We start from the raw sequence: 17,797 nt of genomic DNA, 5'->3' as shown, positions 1-17,797 counted from the left end.
CTCCAAGTTTTTAAAAAGGTCTTGTTTTTCATAGCGTGTTCAGTAGTATCGTGACAGACACAGCTAAAGTTAGAACCTTCAACCCTGATATTAAAACAAGCCTTTGTACTGGCACATTGACTCATTGAATCATAAGAAGACACAACCTGTAAATATATATCAAACCTAAACGTATGCATTTACTGAAGTCTGAGACACTTTAAAAAGTACTCTGAATGGAAGAAAATGCAGTTCAAACAGTGTTTTCTACTCAAATTCGACTTTCATTTTTTTGGCATTAAAAATGAATATCCTACAATTTTCTTGCATAATATGCATTACCAGAATGTCCATTACATAACCCATGAGTCGGGCATTGGAAATAATAACTTATACTTTATAAAAATGAGCTTGTTTGCGCCTGCGCCAAGGGAAAATTGTACACGTGAATGCTTGTCATTTTAGTGATGCAACACAACTTAAATCAAATTTTAATGCTAGGAGGTCATAGTATGAGTATTAAGCTTTATAAATATCAAAAAACGATTTTGAAAAGCACTTATTTTTTTTAAAATAATTTTTCCATGATTAATAATTTTCTTTTAAAAAAAATCCCAATTATTCGTTTTTGTGATAAATCCATGTATAAAAAACAAGCTGCATCTCTTGCCTATCATTTTGGACACATTAACTCGCACGCCTAAGCGCATAAGCCCAACTTGAAACGCGTCACATTTTTGCGCCACTTTCATTTAAAAGGACGGTTCTGCAAAATTCCACCCGTGTTCAACTGGGAAGGTGCTGGCTGAATGAACATTTCTCTCAAATATACTGCAGCTGAAAAGTTTGCCTGTGAACATCTAATACAATGCATCTAAGGAAAATGCTGTAAATTTATTTACTTTTGCAAAAATAGATAATTTAGTTTTTGGGGCCTTATTTATATCTACTGAATGTGTTTCTAATTTTATCCTTTAAGCATTTAACGGCAGTTTTGTATATGTTAACAAACGCTCATTCTATAAATTAAAGAGCACCATATAGCTTTTTTAGCACATCACATGGTTCGTTTCTGGATTTCTTTTTTAAGTTTCTACTTGATATTAATTAACCAACAATTTACTTAACAGACTGGAAACATCAGAAGACCCACAAACACATATTGAGCTCATTTCAGACATAAACAGAAAGGGGTTAAACAGACAATACAGCGCGCTTTAGCCAGTTTTCATAAATAGCGCCGTCGCAATTTACTTACAGAAGTTGCACTAATGAAAAAAAAAACACAGACATTTAAACACACAGTTGACTTACAAATCAATACGCATGACAGAAAGAAAGAACAGCTCACAGACTATACTTGAAACAAACCATTTGCAAATACTAGTTGTAGGTCATATTTACAAGCAACGCTTTTCAATAGTGTTCCAAAAGGCTGCATAAACAGCCCCACAGACAGATGCATGTCCAAGAAGTAGTGAATGCGCTCAATTCACTAGCTTTGCCTAGCAGAACACCACACAAAATCGTTCTGCATATCTTCTTTCATGAAACTGCGCAGAACGAAGGATCCTTGTTTTGTATTATGTCATATTTTAATTCCCTGGGGATACAAAATCACCAAGGAAGAAATATGTTTTTAAATTTAACCTATTTAGATATTTCCCACACTATGGTACCTTTCAAAACAAAAAGCAACACATTTTTCCATGTGAGCTTACAAACAGGCATGCCAAAAATACTGCGGAAAACGCAAGTATTATAGTCAAAACCAAATGGAGAAATATCTCTTCATTACCTGCCTACACAAATTGCAATTCGCATATCCAAACCTATACAAACCAAAAGCTACATTTCCAAATTTGCTAAGATCAGGCATCTTATAGCTCACTAATCTAGCTTCAAAATTCAAGGGGTTATCTCTACCAATACACTCGCAAAAATGCGAGACCCTCGGTTTTGGTAATTTCAATGACCAAATCAGAAACCAAGAAACCAACTCCTCGGCTTTGGTAATTGCGATAACCAAATTAAAGACCCAAAGAACCAAAGGACTGAGAGCGACCCACTTATACTTAATTCTTATTCTTAATAATCAAAAGGTTATCCAAATTCTAATTGTCAAGTTCTACATGACCAAACGTCTTCTATAATACTCACGCCAAAAGGGTTCTTTTTCTCACCTTTTGAGTGACATCATGTGGAGGATCAAAATCAGGAAGAGCAGAAATATACCGGGCTACATAATCAAAGAATCTCCAGAATCCCTGTGCACAGAGTACCTTCTTGGTAGAATCCCGTTCTGTCCTCCTCAGTAGATTTCAGTCTCCTGACAAGATCACTCCCACAGAAAGTCACTTCTCTGATGAGGCCGCGCTGGTGGGCGCCAACTGAAGTACTCCAATTTTTGAGACCCCAGAGGTGCTAGGGGTAGCACCCTATGACTTCGAGTACTTCCTGATGTGGTATTATAAAATTCTGCATATCTTGACCATATAACAAAGAACTTGGCAACAGAAGCTGAAATATGAAAAGACATCTTTATGAAACTCAAATGAGTGAGACTACGTCGCACAGAAGCCTTAGCAACTGAATGAGGCAGTCTCCAGAACAAAAAACGGTCTTCTCTTTTATGCTCTGGGCAACACCGCCCTTCTCTTGCAGTTGGTCATTCACATATTTTACTTCAAAGAACAAGCAGAGTCATGATTACAATCTCACATTTCAGTTCAGCCAGCCCGCAATTATTTACCCAGCAAGGCTCAGATCCCTCATCAGATATCAGCAGGCCCCAATAAACACGGGCACCTCCTGTTTGTAAAACAAGCCATAAAGCAGGAACAGTCAGGTGAGAAAGAGATTAGCTGGAGGCTCGTGTAGGATGAAAAGACTTTATGGTGTGTCAAGCCCTGATGCTAATCACAGGTGGCCAGAGGACGGGGAACTCGTGGGACCAGTTTGACCTGGGGCAGCGGAGCCAAGCTGCCCAGGTCACAGAAAAGTCAAAGAAAGGCACGTGTGCTCTAAAAGGCCCGTATTCGCTTCATGCTATATAGCCTATGTGAGGGCAACCATAAGATGGCCACCACTCTAAAATGGAACCCACGTAGTGATGTATAATAGCGTATACACAGTGCATTCATAGCTAAAACGTTACACAAAGCACTTGTACATACCGCATTAACCATTCGCCGTTCACTAATACCGGGATAGACAGGGGTAGGGCCCTGCCTCCTACGCGGTCCCAAATTTTAAAGTACGACACCAGTTTCAAATTATGATTTTACTCTACTAAGTTTGATGGGAAGGGTAGTCTTTTACCACTATATCAGTGTGAATACTCTGGGGCTGAACTGCCTAAGGCAGTGGAGTAACATAAGCCCCCGCAAACCCTGTGGTGCAGGGGCCCCGGAGATCCAGGGGGCCCCTCCGGAACTGGCAGGCCCATGGGGTAAGAGCTTCAGACTGGGTCTGGAACTATGGGGGGCCCTGCATGTACTTTGAAGGGGGGGGGCTCAAGTTTCGTTACACCACTGGCATGAGGTAAAATTTTGGGGGGCAACAAAATTGGGTTTGAGAAGCTTGAGGGTTCAGCTCTCTTAACATCACTTCCTCAGATTATGGATAAGAAATTATATGATTTGAGTTCCTGTGATGTCTTTGAGGTGTGTGCACGTGCATTTTAGTGGATTTAGTCCATGTCTGGGATTCCTATGAAGTGCATAATTGGGTTTGTTGACCTTGGGGAAGAGTACAAGTCTGGCACCTCTAGATTGAGGGTTTGTCTGAACCACTCAGCTACTTACGGTCTGATTTTGTTTATTTGTCCAGGCAGTGAAATCAGGAATAGCTGTTTCTTTCAGTTTGCTAATTTCATTTGATCCTTGTTAGACCTGACATCCTTGGCGTGGGTTTTTCCCCTATCTTTTGCCTCTGCTACCTGGATTTTTGATGCTGTGATGGATTTCGTTTTTGCTGGTTTAGATGCTTTGGACACTCTGCCACTGCTAATCAGTGCCAGAGTGTAAGTGCTTTTAGGAGAGGTTGTTTTTAAATCCTAAGTTGGAGAATAGTACTTTTTAGAGAGTAGCTGTTCTCTTGTCTGACCCTTCTGTGTGCCTGGGCGTGCTTGTGGATTGACTGTCTGGCTTGAGAGTGACAGGGGCTGGGGATCCCCCAGGAGGTTGGCTGAGTCAGCCCTCTGCTGAATGGCGACATTTGCAAGGAGAGTGGAGGGAGGAGATAGCACCTGGGAGTGAATAGGGTTGTGCCTGCCTGCCACGCTGCTGGCTCCACCTCCTGCTGGGTGGCTGACGACTCTGCCCCTCACTCTGAAAAGAATGTAGAAGCCAGGAAAACAAAGTGCTCCAGCAACACCCAGAACTGGATCAGACCGGGCTCAGGACCCACTTGCACAAAGACTTCAAAGACTTTTAGGGGTATAAGTACAAGACCCCTGACAACAGATTTTTAGATTCTACCATCAAGAGGAACCTCTGCTGAAAGACGGGCCGCTGAAGAACTAAAGGAAGATTGCCTTGCTGTGTGCTCGAAGGGCTGACCTGTTCTGCTGTACAACTGAAGCTGAGGAGGAGAAGGGGTCTTGCTGTGTGCTGACCTTACCCACTTGACCAAACAAGACTTTGCTGTGTGCTGTGTCTTAAACCGAATCTCCAAGGGCCTGAGAAGAGCTGGCCTCCTGTTTCGCAACCCAGGGATAGAAAGGTTGCCAAGAACTCAAGACTCTGCTGTGTCCCCCCTGCGCTGCTGTGTGCTGCAGGGACCGGGGGCTGTTCTACCAAGCTTCTCAACATCTGCCTGTGAAGTGGGCTGGCTACTCTCTGTCTTGCTGGAGAGTGCCGCACTGACCCGAGCCTGACACCGGTTGCCGCATCAAGAAGACCGACGTGCTCATCGGCACGTGCCTTGCCGCGACCCGGAGGCCTGAAGCAGATCGAGAGTCGTACTTCCCTGCTCTACGAAGCCGCACTGTGAGTGGCTGACTCCGGTGACGTCGACATCGTCACTGGGGGCTCGTCGAGGGAGTTGTGGAAACCTTGCACCGAACAGCCAGAGGAGCGCTTTTACAACGAGCGCAGCGACACCGCCGGAGCAACGTAGCTGCCTAAACATCAAGAGCCTACAAACTGATTCATTCTCAGTGAGTATCGAATCACGCAAGAGACTAGAGACTATCGTCTTACCGATCCCGACCAACCAAGAAAGCGAATATAGTGGAAACCTGTGATACTTGATTTCAACTGCGGAAACTAGATAAAGATATATTATTTTTGATATAACTCACCTGTGTGGTCTAAGTTTGTGGTGTGCGGAGGGGGGATCATTGTGGTGTCTACGTGCAAATACCTTACACATTGCCTTGGGGATAAGCCTGTCTGCTCGAGCCAAGCTACCTAGAGGGTGAGCAGGGGTTATCTACCGTGTGTGTCCCTGTACCCTGACTAGAAGCAAGGGTCCCTATTTGGTCTAAGGTGTATACCTCTGCCAACTAGAGACCCCCAGATCTAACATTGGTGGTCAGCGGTGCGGATTAGAACCAGTATTTGCACTTGACCTGCAGTGATTCTTCGTACATCACTAATCTAGTAAGCAGTTGCATTGCACAAAGTTTTTGCAAAGACTATTCTTGGAGGATCGACGAAGCATCATGTCTCTGAATGGAGTAGGTGAGGAGTCGGAATTGCAATTCGAAGTGAAAAAGTTGCTCGAATATAAGAAGGAGCAACTAAAGCAATTCTGCAAGCAGCTTGGATGCCCAGTGAAGGGCAGCGCCAACAAGACGGAGCTACAGAAAGCTCTAAGGGCCTGGTGGGAGGCCAAGAATGGCGCAACCGAGGAAACTACTGAAGGGGCTGGAACACCGGAGCACGGATTTGGATCCGATGATCTGCCAGTGAATAGGCCAGCGTCTAGGGCTGGCAGCACCCATTCCAGTAGGAGCCTTTCTCCAGAGGAGCTGGAGGAAAATCAGAGGATTAGGGCCCATGAGATTGAACTTTTTAAGCTCAAAGCTCAAGCGGAAGAAAGGAAACTGCGCCTTGACAGTGAGAAAGAGGCGGAAGAGAGGAGGAATGCTCTCGCTTTGGAAGAGAAAAAACTCCAGTTGGCTCATGAGTTGAGCATGAGGGAGCTAGACATTAAAGCCAAACAAGTGGAGTCCAGCACGAATGGTGGCAGCGCACAGCCAGTACAGGCGGGTAAAGTATACATACCGAAAGATTTGGTACAGAATTATCAAAGGGGTGAGGATATCTATGCATGGTTTAGATCCTATGAGCTTGCCTTGAAGATGAATGAAGTGCCTGAGAAGAGTTGGGGAGCAGGGTTGTGGAAGCATTTTGAGGCCTTTGGGAGGGATGTCTTGGCACCCTTAGAAGCAGCAGGGACCTTAACCTACCCCACGATGAAGGAGGCCTTATGCCTCAGGTATGGGCTTACACCAGAACAGTACCGCCAGAAGTTTAGGAACTTCAAGAAACTTGATACAAGTACTTGGGTGGAGTGTGTGAGTATGTACACGCGTGCACTGGAAGGTTGGATAAAGGGCAGCAAAGTTACTGATTATGTGGGGTTGTGTCACTTGATTAGTTGGGAGCACTTGAGTAGTCTATGTGTTCCAGAGCTGCGCCAGCATCTTTTAGACAGCAAGTTAACTGATCCCAGTGAGCTTGCTAAAGAGGCAGACCGCTGGACTAGCACCAGGGTCAACAAAGGGGTGGTAAGTATGCCAGCCAAGGGTGGTCAGGGTCCCCAGCAGAAAGGTGGGGAGGACAAGGGTAACAGTAAGGAGTTCTCTAAAGGGCCCCAAAACAGTTCCCAGGAGAAGGAGTCCCAAGCCCCCAAGCCTAAGAGGTCTTGGCCCCCTAAGGGCAACAGACCACCGCCTACTTGCTATGCTTGTAGGGAAGTGGGCCACATAGCCCCTAACTGTCCCAAGAAACCCCCAGCACCAGCTGCTGCTCCCGTCCCAGGGTTAGCTAGTGTAGCTTTGGGAGGGGATTTGATTTCCAGTGGGGAGGAGGGATTAGCTATGATGACCCTTGTCTCTTTAGGAGACCAAGAGATGGTCCAGGATACCTTGATACCCGCTAACACTAAGAAATACGGGCAAAAGGTGACCATAAATGGGAGGGAGATAGAGGCTCTGAGAGACACCGGGGCTAGTGTGACATCTGTCAGGTGTCAGTGGGTGTCTGAAGAGCAAGTCATTCCCAATGTGCTCCGCCCAGTAGTGGCAGCTGACACTTCAGTGCGCCTCTGCAAGATGGCGCGTGTTCCCTTTACATGGGGGGGAGTCTCTGGTACCTTGGAAGTCTGTGTCAGTGATGCCTTGCCAGTAGATTGTCTGTTGGGTAACGACCTGGAGAGTTCTCCATGGAAGGACGTAGAGCACAGAACTCACTTGGAGATGTTAGGACTGCCAGCGTGGATCTGTGTATCCACACGTGCCATGACAGCCAGTAAGGGTGGATTAGTAGAACCGGAGCCTGGAACAATGGCCCAGGGACCTGTCAAGAGAGGAAGGGGCAGAGGGCGCGGGAAACCGGCCCCCACTGTTCCCACGGTCCAGGAGGAAGCAGAACCTGAGGGGGATGCCCTGGAACCTACAGGGGAACAGGTGGCCGAACTGGGGGAATTGCCTGAGCTGACCCATTGGCAGCAAGAGGGTGGTCCCTCCAGGGAGGAATTCTGCCAGGCTCAGAAGGAGTGCCCTTCTCTCCTTGGTGTGCGGCAGCAGGCTGCAGACCAGGCAGCGGGCCTAGGGTCCAAGGAACATTTGATTTACTTGGAGGATGACTTACTTTATAGTGAGCCTAAGTTTGCTGAGCCCGGTGCAGCCCGTGTGCTGGTGGTACCCGAGCGCTTCAGGAACTTCTTACTGGGTCTGGCTCATGACGTGCCTCTCGCAGGACATCTGGGGCAAGACAAGACCTATCACAGGCTTGTCACCCATTTCTACTGGCCCCAGATGAAGAAGCACGTCGGTACCTTTTGTAAGTCTTGCCAAACCTGTCAAGCCAGTGGTAAGAGTGGAGGGAAGTGCGTGGCGCCCCTCCAGCCGTTTCCTGTAGTGAGCACCCCTTTCGAGCGGGTGGGCATTGATATCGTAGGGCCCCTGGATCCCAAGACTGCCTTAGGCAACAGGTTTATCCTGGTCTTGGTGGATCACGCCACCCGGTACCCGGAGGCAGTCACTCTCAGGACAATCACAGCACCCGTGGTGGGCCGTGCATTGATGGGGATCTTTTCCCATGTGGGGTTCCCCCGAGAGGTGGTCTCCGACCGGGGTACCAACTTCATCTCTAGGTATATGAAGTCTCTGTGGGAGGAGTGTGGGGTAACTTATAAGTTCACCACTCCTTACCACCCTCAAGGAAATGGGTTGGTTGAAAGGTTCAACCGCACCCTTCAAGGTATGATTATGGGCCTAGCGGAGCCCATGAGACGGAAGTGGGACGTCTTGTTACCATGCCTGTTGTTTGCCTACAGGGAGGTGCCTCAGAAGTCCTTAGGGTTCAGCCCCTTTGAACTGCTGTATGGCCACCCTGTTAGAGGACCTCTCACACTGGTGAAGGAGGGGTGGGAGAAATCCCGTGGGAAAACCCCCCAGGATGTGTTCAGCTATGTGCTGGCCATCCGCAACCAAACGCAGCGCTTCAGGAAGCTCGCTCAGGAGAACCTAGAAGCCAGCCAGGAGGAGATGAAAAGATGGTACGACCAGAATACCACTCTGGTAGAATTTCATCCTGGGCAGAAAGTGTGGGTAATGGCGCCGGTGGAGCCTTGTGCGCTCCGTGACAAGTGGACCGGGCCATATGAGGTGGTAGAGCGCAAGAGTGAGGTGAGCTACCTGATCAACATGAAGACTCCTAGGCAGCCCCTTAGAGTCTTGCATGTGAACCGCCTCAAACCCCACTTCGAGAGGTCTGAAGTGACGATGCTCATGGCTACAGATGACGGTGGGGAGGAGGATAGTGATCCTCTCCCTGACCTCCTGGCAACCAAGGAGCAAGACGGGTCAGTGGATGGTGTGGTCCTCTCGCCCACCCTGACCCCAGAGCAGCAGAGAGACTGTCGCCAGGTGTTGGGTCAGTTTGCCTCCCTGTTCTCCCTGACACCAGGTGTCACCAATTGGTGCGTCCATGATGTGGACACTGGAGATAGCCTGCCTGTGAAACAGAAGTTTTACAGAGTAGCTGACAAGGTCAGGGCCAGCATCAAGGAAGAAGTTTCCAAGATGTTGGCGTTAGGGGTAATTGAGCCCTCTAGCAGTCCCTGGGCTAGCCCAGTGGTCCTCGTTCCCAAGAAATCTGCTACACCCGGTGGCCCGTCAGAACTTCGGTTTTGCGTGGACTACCGTGGGTTCAATGCGGTCACCAAGACTGACGCGCACCCCATCCCCAGAGCTGATGAGCTCGTGGATCGGTTGGGAGCTGCCAGGTACCTCAGCACCTTCGATTTGACTTCGGGGTACTGGCAGATTGCCTTAACTGAAGGGGAAAAGGAGAGGTCGGCATTTTCCACGCCAGAGGGGCACTTCCAGTTTCGCGTCATGCCCTTTGGACTGAAAAATGCCCCTGCCACCTTCCAGAGACTGATCAACCGGGTACTGACCGGGCTGGAGCAATTCAGCGCCGCGTACCTGGATGACATTGCTGTGTTCAGCTCCACTTGGGAGGAACACTTGCAACACCTCTGTGAAGTGTTGAGGGCGCTGCAGAAGGCAGGCCTCACTATCAAGGCCAGTAAGTGCCAGATAGGGCAGGGATCGGTGGTGTATTTGGGACACCAGGTAGGGAGCGGCCAGGTGGCGCCCCTACAGGCGAAGATTGATACCATTCTGGCTTGGGAACCCCCCAAGACGCAGATAGAGGTGAGAGCCTTTCTAGGACTCACCGGGTATTACAGACGGTTCATCAAGGGATACGGCACCATTGTTGCCCCCTTGACAGAACTAACCTCTAGAAATCAGCCCAGGAAAGTGAATCGGTCCGAGGCCTGTCAAACTGCTTTTGATGCCCTGAAAACTGCAATGTGCACAGCACCGGTGCTTAAGGCGCCTGAATTTTCGAGTGAGTTCGTAGTGCAGACAGACGCTTCAGAGCAAGGTGTGGGAGCAGTACTCTCACAGATGGACGACGAGGGCGGGGACCAACCTGTAGCTTTCATTAGTAGGAGGCTACTCCCCAGGGAACAGAGGTGGAGCGCTATTGAAAGGGAAGCATTTGCTGTGGTCTGGGCCCTGAAGAAGCTGAGGCCCTACCTGTTTGGGACTCACTTCCGTGTTCAGACCGACCACAGGCCCCTCAGATGGTTAATGCAGATGAGGGGTGAGAATCCAAAACTGTTGAGGTGGTCCATCTCCCTACAGGGAATGGACTTTACGGTGGAACACCGTCCCGGTACAGAGCACGCCAATGCTGATGGTCTGTCCAGGTTTTTCCGCCTTAGCGATGAGAACTCCCAAGAGGGTGGGTAGTTCTCCCCACTTTCAGCTGGAGGGGACACGTGTTAGACCTGACATCCTTGGCGTGGGTTTTTCCCCTATCTTTTGCCTCTGCTACCTGGATTTTTGATGCTGTGATGGATTTTGTTTTTGCTGGTTTAGATGCTTTGGACACTCTGCCACTGCTAATCAGTGCCAGAGTGTAAGTGCTCCCTGTGTAAAATATCATATTGATTGGATATACCTGATTGGCATATCTGTATCACCATGAAGTCCCTAGTAAAGTGCACTGTGTTTGCCAGGGCTGGTGATGACAGATGCTACTAGTGGGTCTGCAGCGCTGATTGCGCCAACCACCTGTGTAGCCCTAAAAAGGTGTCTCAGGCCTGCCACCGCAGGCCTGCCTGCAGTCCCCGGACTGCCATGTCCTCCTGGCCAGTGTCCACACTGACCGGGTCTAACCCTTCCCTTTTTATACACGTCAGTCATCCCTATGGAAGGCCCAAGGTACCCCCCTGGGCAGGGTGCAGTGTATGTAAAAGGTAGAGCATGTACTAGTGCAGGTAACATGTTCTGGTAGTGAACAACGGCCATTTTGTGTGTTCACTGCTGCAAGGTTATCTTGCTCCATAGGCTACCCTGGGGGAGGCTGGTGCCAATGGCTATCCGCCTACCTTCTCATAGGAACAAGATAAGACATGAGTGTTTGATATCCCTGAGCTCAGCATTTAATAACACATCTTTTAGGAGAGGTTGTTTTTAAATCCTGAGTTGGAGAATAGTACTTTTTAGAGAGTAGCTGTTCTCTTGTCTGACCCTTCTGTGTGCCTGGGCGTGCTTGTGGATTGACTGTCTGGCTTGAGAGTGACAGGGGCTGGGGATCACCCAGGAGGTTGGCTGAGTCAGCCCTCTGCTGAATGGCGACATTTGCAAGGAGAGTGGAGGGAGGAGATAGCACCTGGGAGTGAATAGGGTTGTGCCTGCCTGCCACGCTGCTGGCTCCACCTCCTGCTGGGCGGCTGACGACTCTGCCCCTCACTCTGAAAAGAATGTAGAAGCCAGGAAAACAAAGTGCTCCAGCAACACCCAGAACTGGATCAGACCGGGCTCAGGACCCACTTGCACAAAGACTTCAAAGACTTTTAGGGGTATAAGTACAAGACCCCTGACAACAGATTTTTAGATTCTACCATCAAGAGGAACCTCTGCTGAAAGACGGACCGCTGAAGAACTAAAGGAAGATTGCCTTGCTGTGTGCTCGAAGGGCTGACCTGTTCTGCTGTACAACTGAAGCTGAGGAGGAGAAGGGGTCTTGCTGTGTGCTGACCTTACCCACTTGACCAAACAAGACTTTGCTGTGTGCTGTGTCTTAAACCGAATCTCCAAGGGCCTGAGAAGAGCTGGCCTCCTGTTTCGCAACCCAGGGATAGAAAGGTTGCCAAGAACTCAAGACTCTGCTGTGTCCCCCCTGCGCTGCTGTGTGCTGCAGGGACCGGGGGCTGTTCTACCAAGCTTCTCAACATCTGCCTGTGAAGTGGGCTGGCTACTCTCTGTCTTGCTGGAGAGTGCCGCACTGACCCGAGCCTGACACCGGTTGCCGCATCAAGAAGACCGACGTGCTCATCGGCACGTGCCTTGCCGCGACCCGGAGGCCTGAAGCAGATCGAGAGTCGTACTTCCCTGCTCTACGAAGCCGCACTGTGAGTGGCTGACTCCGGTGACGTCGACATCGTCACTGGGGGCTCGTCGAGGGAGTTGTGGAAACCTTGCACCGAACAGCCAGAGGAGCGCTTTTACAATGAGCGCAGCGACACCTCCGGAGCAACGTAGCTGCCTAAACATCAAGAGCCTACAAACTGATTCATTCTCAGTGAGTATCGAATCACGCAAGAGACTAGAGACTATCGTCTTACCGATCCCGACCAACCAAGAAAGCGAATATAGTGGAAACCTGTGATACTTGATTTCAACTGCGGAAACTAGATAAAGATATATTATTTTTGATATAACTCACCTGTGTGGTCTAAGTTTGTGGTGTGCGGAGGGGGGATCATTGTGGTGTCTACGTGCAAATACCTTACACATTGCCTTGGGGATAAGCCTGTCTGCTCGAGCCAAGCTACCTAGAGGGTGAGCAGGGGTTATCTACCGTGTGTGTCCCTGTACCCTGACTAGAAGCAAGGGTCCCTATTTGGTCTAAGGTGTATACCTCTGCCAACTAGAGACCCCCAGATCTAACAATCCTTTTGCGTGTATAACAAACACAATGCTATCGTTCTACCCATTAGACAGGGCTTTAGTGGGCCGGGTCTTGCCGGTGCTAAGCACCAGCAGTTCTAAAAAGCAGGTGCTGAGATGGGTCTCTATTGGGCTCTCCATTGTTTGCCCTCACCATCGGGATGAAAAAAATAAATCTTAACTCTGCAGCAGTACCACCCTTAACGCCTTTAACGTAACTTCAAAGATACTCGTTATAGTTATTTCACAGTCTCATCATTTCAAAACTGAAACATTTTCAATATGCTATATAACGAAGTCATAGTTGTTGCTTATTTATCTTATGCAACTAAGAAGCATTGATAAAGTCAATAGTACTGGCTTGTTTTAGGTGTAATGTTACTTGTTATATTATATATCGGAATACAATAACAGAAATAGTAAAATACGAGTCGGGCGGCACACCAAGTCTAAACACAGATTTTGAGCTTACATGTTTTTAAGCCACGGCCCTAATTAAATCGGCCACGACCCTTAGAGAGATCCCACAGTTTCTTCATCCCACTTAAAGCCCTGCCTTTAGTGTTTGTGATTACTGCACTTCGAGGCACACTCTCCCCCACAGATTAGCGAAGTAATTATGCAAATTAAATGTGAATCTGAAAGAGGTGTCAAAGTTGTGAAAAATAAAAAAAAATCACGGCTGCCCTTCGCTCTCGTTCCTTTCTTGGGGTGCTCTAATCCATCCACCATTTCCCCTTGTGGTTGTGATCCAGCCCCACACAGCCTTCATAAGACTAATGCAGTGGATAACCATGACTCCCCATTGATACTTGACCAATTCTTACCTCTACAGATATCAGATACGATTAAGGTTCTGAATTCGATCCGATCAGGGGCCCCTAGTGACCCTTGCCCGGTTAGGGTTATTATACAACTGTCTGAAGTAATTGGAATGGCACTGACCCCCTTGCTGAATGCCATCTTTACATCTGGCATATTTCCTAAAATCTGGAAGAGAGATTCTGTTCTTCCCCTGTTGAAGAAGCAGACTCTAGACCCCAAAGTTCCCAACAACTACAGGCCGATTTCGAGGCTACTTTTTCCTGCTAAAATCTTGGAAAAGGCAATTAACAACCAACTCAGTGCTCTTCTTCACCTTAACAACTCCCTGGACTCATCGCAATATGGGTTCAGACCTTATCATAGCACTGAGTTGGCGCTGTTGAGATCCACGGAGGAAATCAGAGAGGTCGTAGACAGGGGAGGAAATGCCGTACTGATTCTATTGAACTTGTCCGCGGCCTTTGACACAGTCCATCATAAAGTACTGATGGACCGGCTGTCTGAGATCGGTGTTGAAGGTCTCGCGTGGAAACTTTTACAATCCTTCTTATCAGATAGGTCGCAAACCGTGGACTTGGATGGCAAGACATCCAAATCTTTCTCACTCTCTTGTGGGGTGCCACAGAGCTCATCTCTTAACCCAACGCTTTTTAATATATATGTGGCACCATTGGTTGGAGTTATCAGGTCCTTTGGCTTCCAACTCACCTCCTACGCTGACGACACACAAATTGTGTTGTCGCTGACGGAGGGAGCTGAAAAGGAGTCTGGGAAACGCTTCCATGACTGTATGAGTGCAATCTCGGTTTGGATGTCCTCTAATTGTTTAAAACTCTCAACTCCAGCAAGACCGAGGTCATAAAATTTGGAAACAATCCTCGGATGTGGAGACCGGAGTGGTGGCCGGAGGACCTTGGTCAGTGTCCAGTACCCACAAGAAAAGCCAAAAACCTTGGAGTATTGGTGGACAACAAACTTACCATGGGGGATCAAGTAAGCACGGTGATTTCAGCCTGCTTTATGGTTCTTAGAATCATAAGGAAAATGAAGATCTTCTTAACTGAGAGCAATCTTAAGACAGTGGTGACGGCCCTTATAATGTCACGTTTATACTACTGTAATGGCCTATATCTTAATGTCCAAAAACAACATATGAGCAGGCTTCAACTAGTCCATAACGCAGCGGGTAGACTGCTGTCTGGAACACCAAAGTTTGTTTCTGTGAAGAGAGAACTTGAGAAATTGCACTGGCTCCCTGTAAAGTAACGAACACGCTTTAAAGAATTATGCACCGTCTTTAAGGCCATTAATGGAACTAGTCCAGAGTTCCTGAGGCGCAAATTTCAATGGTATGTTCCTGGCAGAATACTACGGTCCACTGCTGCCAAACAAGTGCAAGTCGCCACATTTAAAAAAAACAATAGGGGAGGTTGAAGTTTCATTCTCTGTGCCTCTAGAGCTTGGAATGAGCTTCCTTTTAATCTCAGGAATGCCATGGATCCTCTCTTTCCGAAAGGGCTGGAAGACATGGCTCTTCTCTCAGTAGCATACACTCGACTTTTCCGCTAACCAGTACTTAGCACTAGTACACCCCAGGGTAAACGTACGCTCTATAAGTGCAAATAACATAACTAATGATTTTTTTTAAACACAAAAGTGAGGCAGATTGGATTTGCCAACAGGGCCGGCTTTAGGGCGGTGCGACCGGTGCCACCGCACCAGGTGCTGGCTTCCTGGGGGCGCCGTGTTTGAAAGTTTATTAAGCTTTTGAAGCACCTGCTGCAGCGTTTCTTTCCGCCGGCAATTACCAGGCCTCACATAAATGTCAAGAAAACTCGTGTGATTAACTATCTTCCTGGAGAGAGATCAGCTTTTTGTATAGTTGGGGTTTTGACTTAGGTGAAGTTAGTGCAGAGGGTTAATATGCCTGCTGCAAAGAACTTGTATCAAGTAGATTACAGAGTGGGTATGATGTAAACAGGTCAGCAGGTTACTGCTTTCAAAAGAGACATCCTTTTGTTACTTGCAATTTATAACTTAAAGTCCTAATATACAACAGTGAGCTATTAACTTTCATCCCAGAACTGCATACACACTGCAAAGTATACATTATTAGAACATTGATTAATGTTACAAAAAGGGTTAATTTGGCTAGAAATCGATTCTTATTATTAAAGAAAACTCCCAACTATGCTGTTTCTTTTTCGACTCTGCGTTTGTGCTTCTCCACACCAAGCACTCTTAAACTATACTGCCTACCAGTATGGGTGACATGTGACTCCTACACTTTCAGTCCTTTGACTTAAGTAACATTTCCTATACACTGATTTACACTCGTATGATTGATTGTCTCTGTGTAATGTGTGTGTGATGCAAAGTGCTCGGACACCCTACACTGGTATGAGTGGCGCTATATAACTAATTCAATGCATCTGAGAGAGTGTGGTTATGGTGACTCGGTCACTGTTAAAGGGTGCTGGTGAGAGAATCCGTGGTGGAGGTGGTCATTGGGGGTGGGGGGCGCCAACAAACATTGTCGCACAGGGCGCCACCAGCACTGTTTGCCAATGTTTGCTACAAGCTGACAAAGTGTGAAACTGCGTAGTGATGACTCACCTCAGACCTTCTATAATCCACTGCCAGACACTCACTGGCCCATCATTGCACCTTCCTGACTTTTCTCCTTTGGTGACGGTTTTTCCTTCTTTCTGTTCCTCCTTTCCCGTTTGCCTGGTTTTCCCCTCTCTCTTTTTAGAAAAATGCCTGATGAGGAAATAAATATACGTGCCGGTCCCCAAAAATGAGTTCCGCTGGTCCCTACCTGTTACCACCGGCTCGAAGTAAGTAGAACACCCAACGCAGCACAGCCACATTCGGACCCTGATCTGCGATCGAAGCTTGGAAGGACGTGAACAGCTGCGCCAAGACCACCGGCAGCAGCAAAAGTGCGGTCTTCACAAGGAAGATCCGGACAGCAAATTACTGCAGCGAACCTCACACGTTTAGAGGTCAGACCAAGCTCTCTTTCACGGCAAGTTACATGCCGCGCCTAACCTAATCAAAAAGTCTACAGAACTCTAATGTGACACTCTTCAGAGCTTTGCTTTGTGCAGGACAACTTTTGGGAGTTATAGAGACTTCAGGAAGCCATCCCAGCAGAGAGGGGCACTCTGAGGACCCCTTCAGGTGACAGCAGGGTGCACTTTTTATTCCCTTGAAGCGGTGCTCCTTTACTTTTGGAAGCAATGTGAGTACTTTAGTGAGGCGTTTCTATTTTTATCACTCTTGCCTTAACTATCCCACATTTACTTTCAACTCTGCATGACAAACTCCGTTCTTAATTGCGTTCTAATGTTATCCAAACGTCGCCTTTTCACGCTCCTCTCAATTGCATAACCATTTTGAGACCCTTCTATTTCCTCACCAGCATTTCAGTTTTCTACAGCGCCAACTCGACCCGAAGGTATTCGAGCGTTTCACATGACCCCCAGTTGCATTACACAAGGACAGATTCATGTTTTTGTAGGCACGGGGAGATTAAGAGATTTACCCAGAATCACAAGATAGTCGACACGGAGATTCGAACCGGGTTCCCCAGCTCCAAAACCGGCAGCTAAAGCTGTTACGCCACATCGGTGTTGGAATGAAAGTTAGTTGGACGCTGGGAAACATTAGGAGAGGCATTTCCCTCATCCTTAGAATGGGAATGTGGGTGAACCGGCGTTTCCCGGCGCATGAAGTGCAGTATTGAAGCGTTTCGTAAAAAAAAAAAAAAACATATACTATAAAGAACACTGTACCTTACAGTCCTCTTCAAGCCATCCGCCTCGAGACCGATCTCCAACAAATGCTTTCCCTGCAGGCGTATTTGAATGGGTATCAAAGTTTCAGTTTCGTATCATGATTCACTGCTAGCCAGATCACATGGTTAAGGCACTCGAGAAGCGAGATAGAAACCGACGCCTGCTTGTTGGCAAGCATAATAACATCTATCTAGTACCCTGTTTAGCATCGATCTCACAGGTTCTGATAAAAAAAACTAATCTTCCCGAAAGTGATCAATTGGGCCATCACGGAAAAAACATACAAGTTAAGTACTCTAAACGCCAAACTAATGTAAGGAGACGTGCACACCATCTAGGGCGACCACTTGATCGTAAATTTTTACGGACTATCCCGAATTTGTGTACCTTGTCCGCTAACACATGAGTGGTCCGTTAGGTATGCCCAGGGCCACTGGAATTATCCGGCAGGAGAGGGACAAATTATGCGGCAGGATTGAGTAAA

At 47.7% G+C, this 17,797-nt stretch overlaps 1 protein-coding gene across 4 annotated transcripts in view; it reads right to left on the bottom strand.

Annotated features, from left to right (window-relative positions):
* LOC146809647 (uncharacterized) overlaps positions 1 to 17,380 on the bottom strand; it is a 977,933-nt gene extending 960,553 nt beyond the window's left edge. For 2 of the 4 annotated variants that reach the window (XM_085616506.1, XM_085616505.1), the window contains exon 1: positions 17,311 to 17,368. The gene's annotated coding sequence lies outside the window, so the exon portion shown is untranslated. Of the gene's footprint in view, positions 1 to 17,310 lie in introns of all 4 variants that reach the window. The other 2 variants (XM_085616504.1, XM_085616507.1) reach the window with 2 other exon arrangements.
* Positions 17,381 to 17,797: the final 417 nt, after the last annotated feature.

The sequence above is a fragment of the Triturus cristatus genome, chromosome 7 (assembly GCF_964204655.1).
Source record: "Triturus cristatus chromosome 7, aTriCri1.1, whole genome shotgun sequence".
NCBI lineage: Eukaryota > Metazoa > Chordata > Amphibia > Caudata > Salamandridae > Triturus > Triturus cristatus.
The sequence above is the reverse complement of the archived record's forward strand: the minus strand, read 5'-3'. Positions and strand labels throughout refer to the sequence as shown.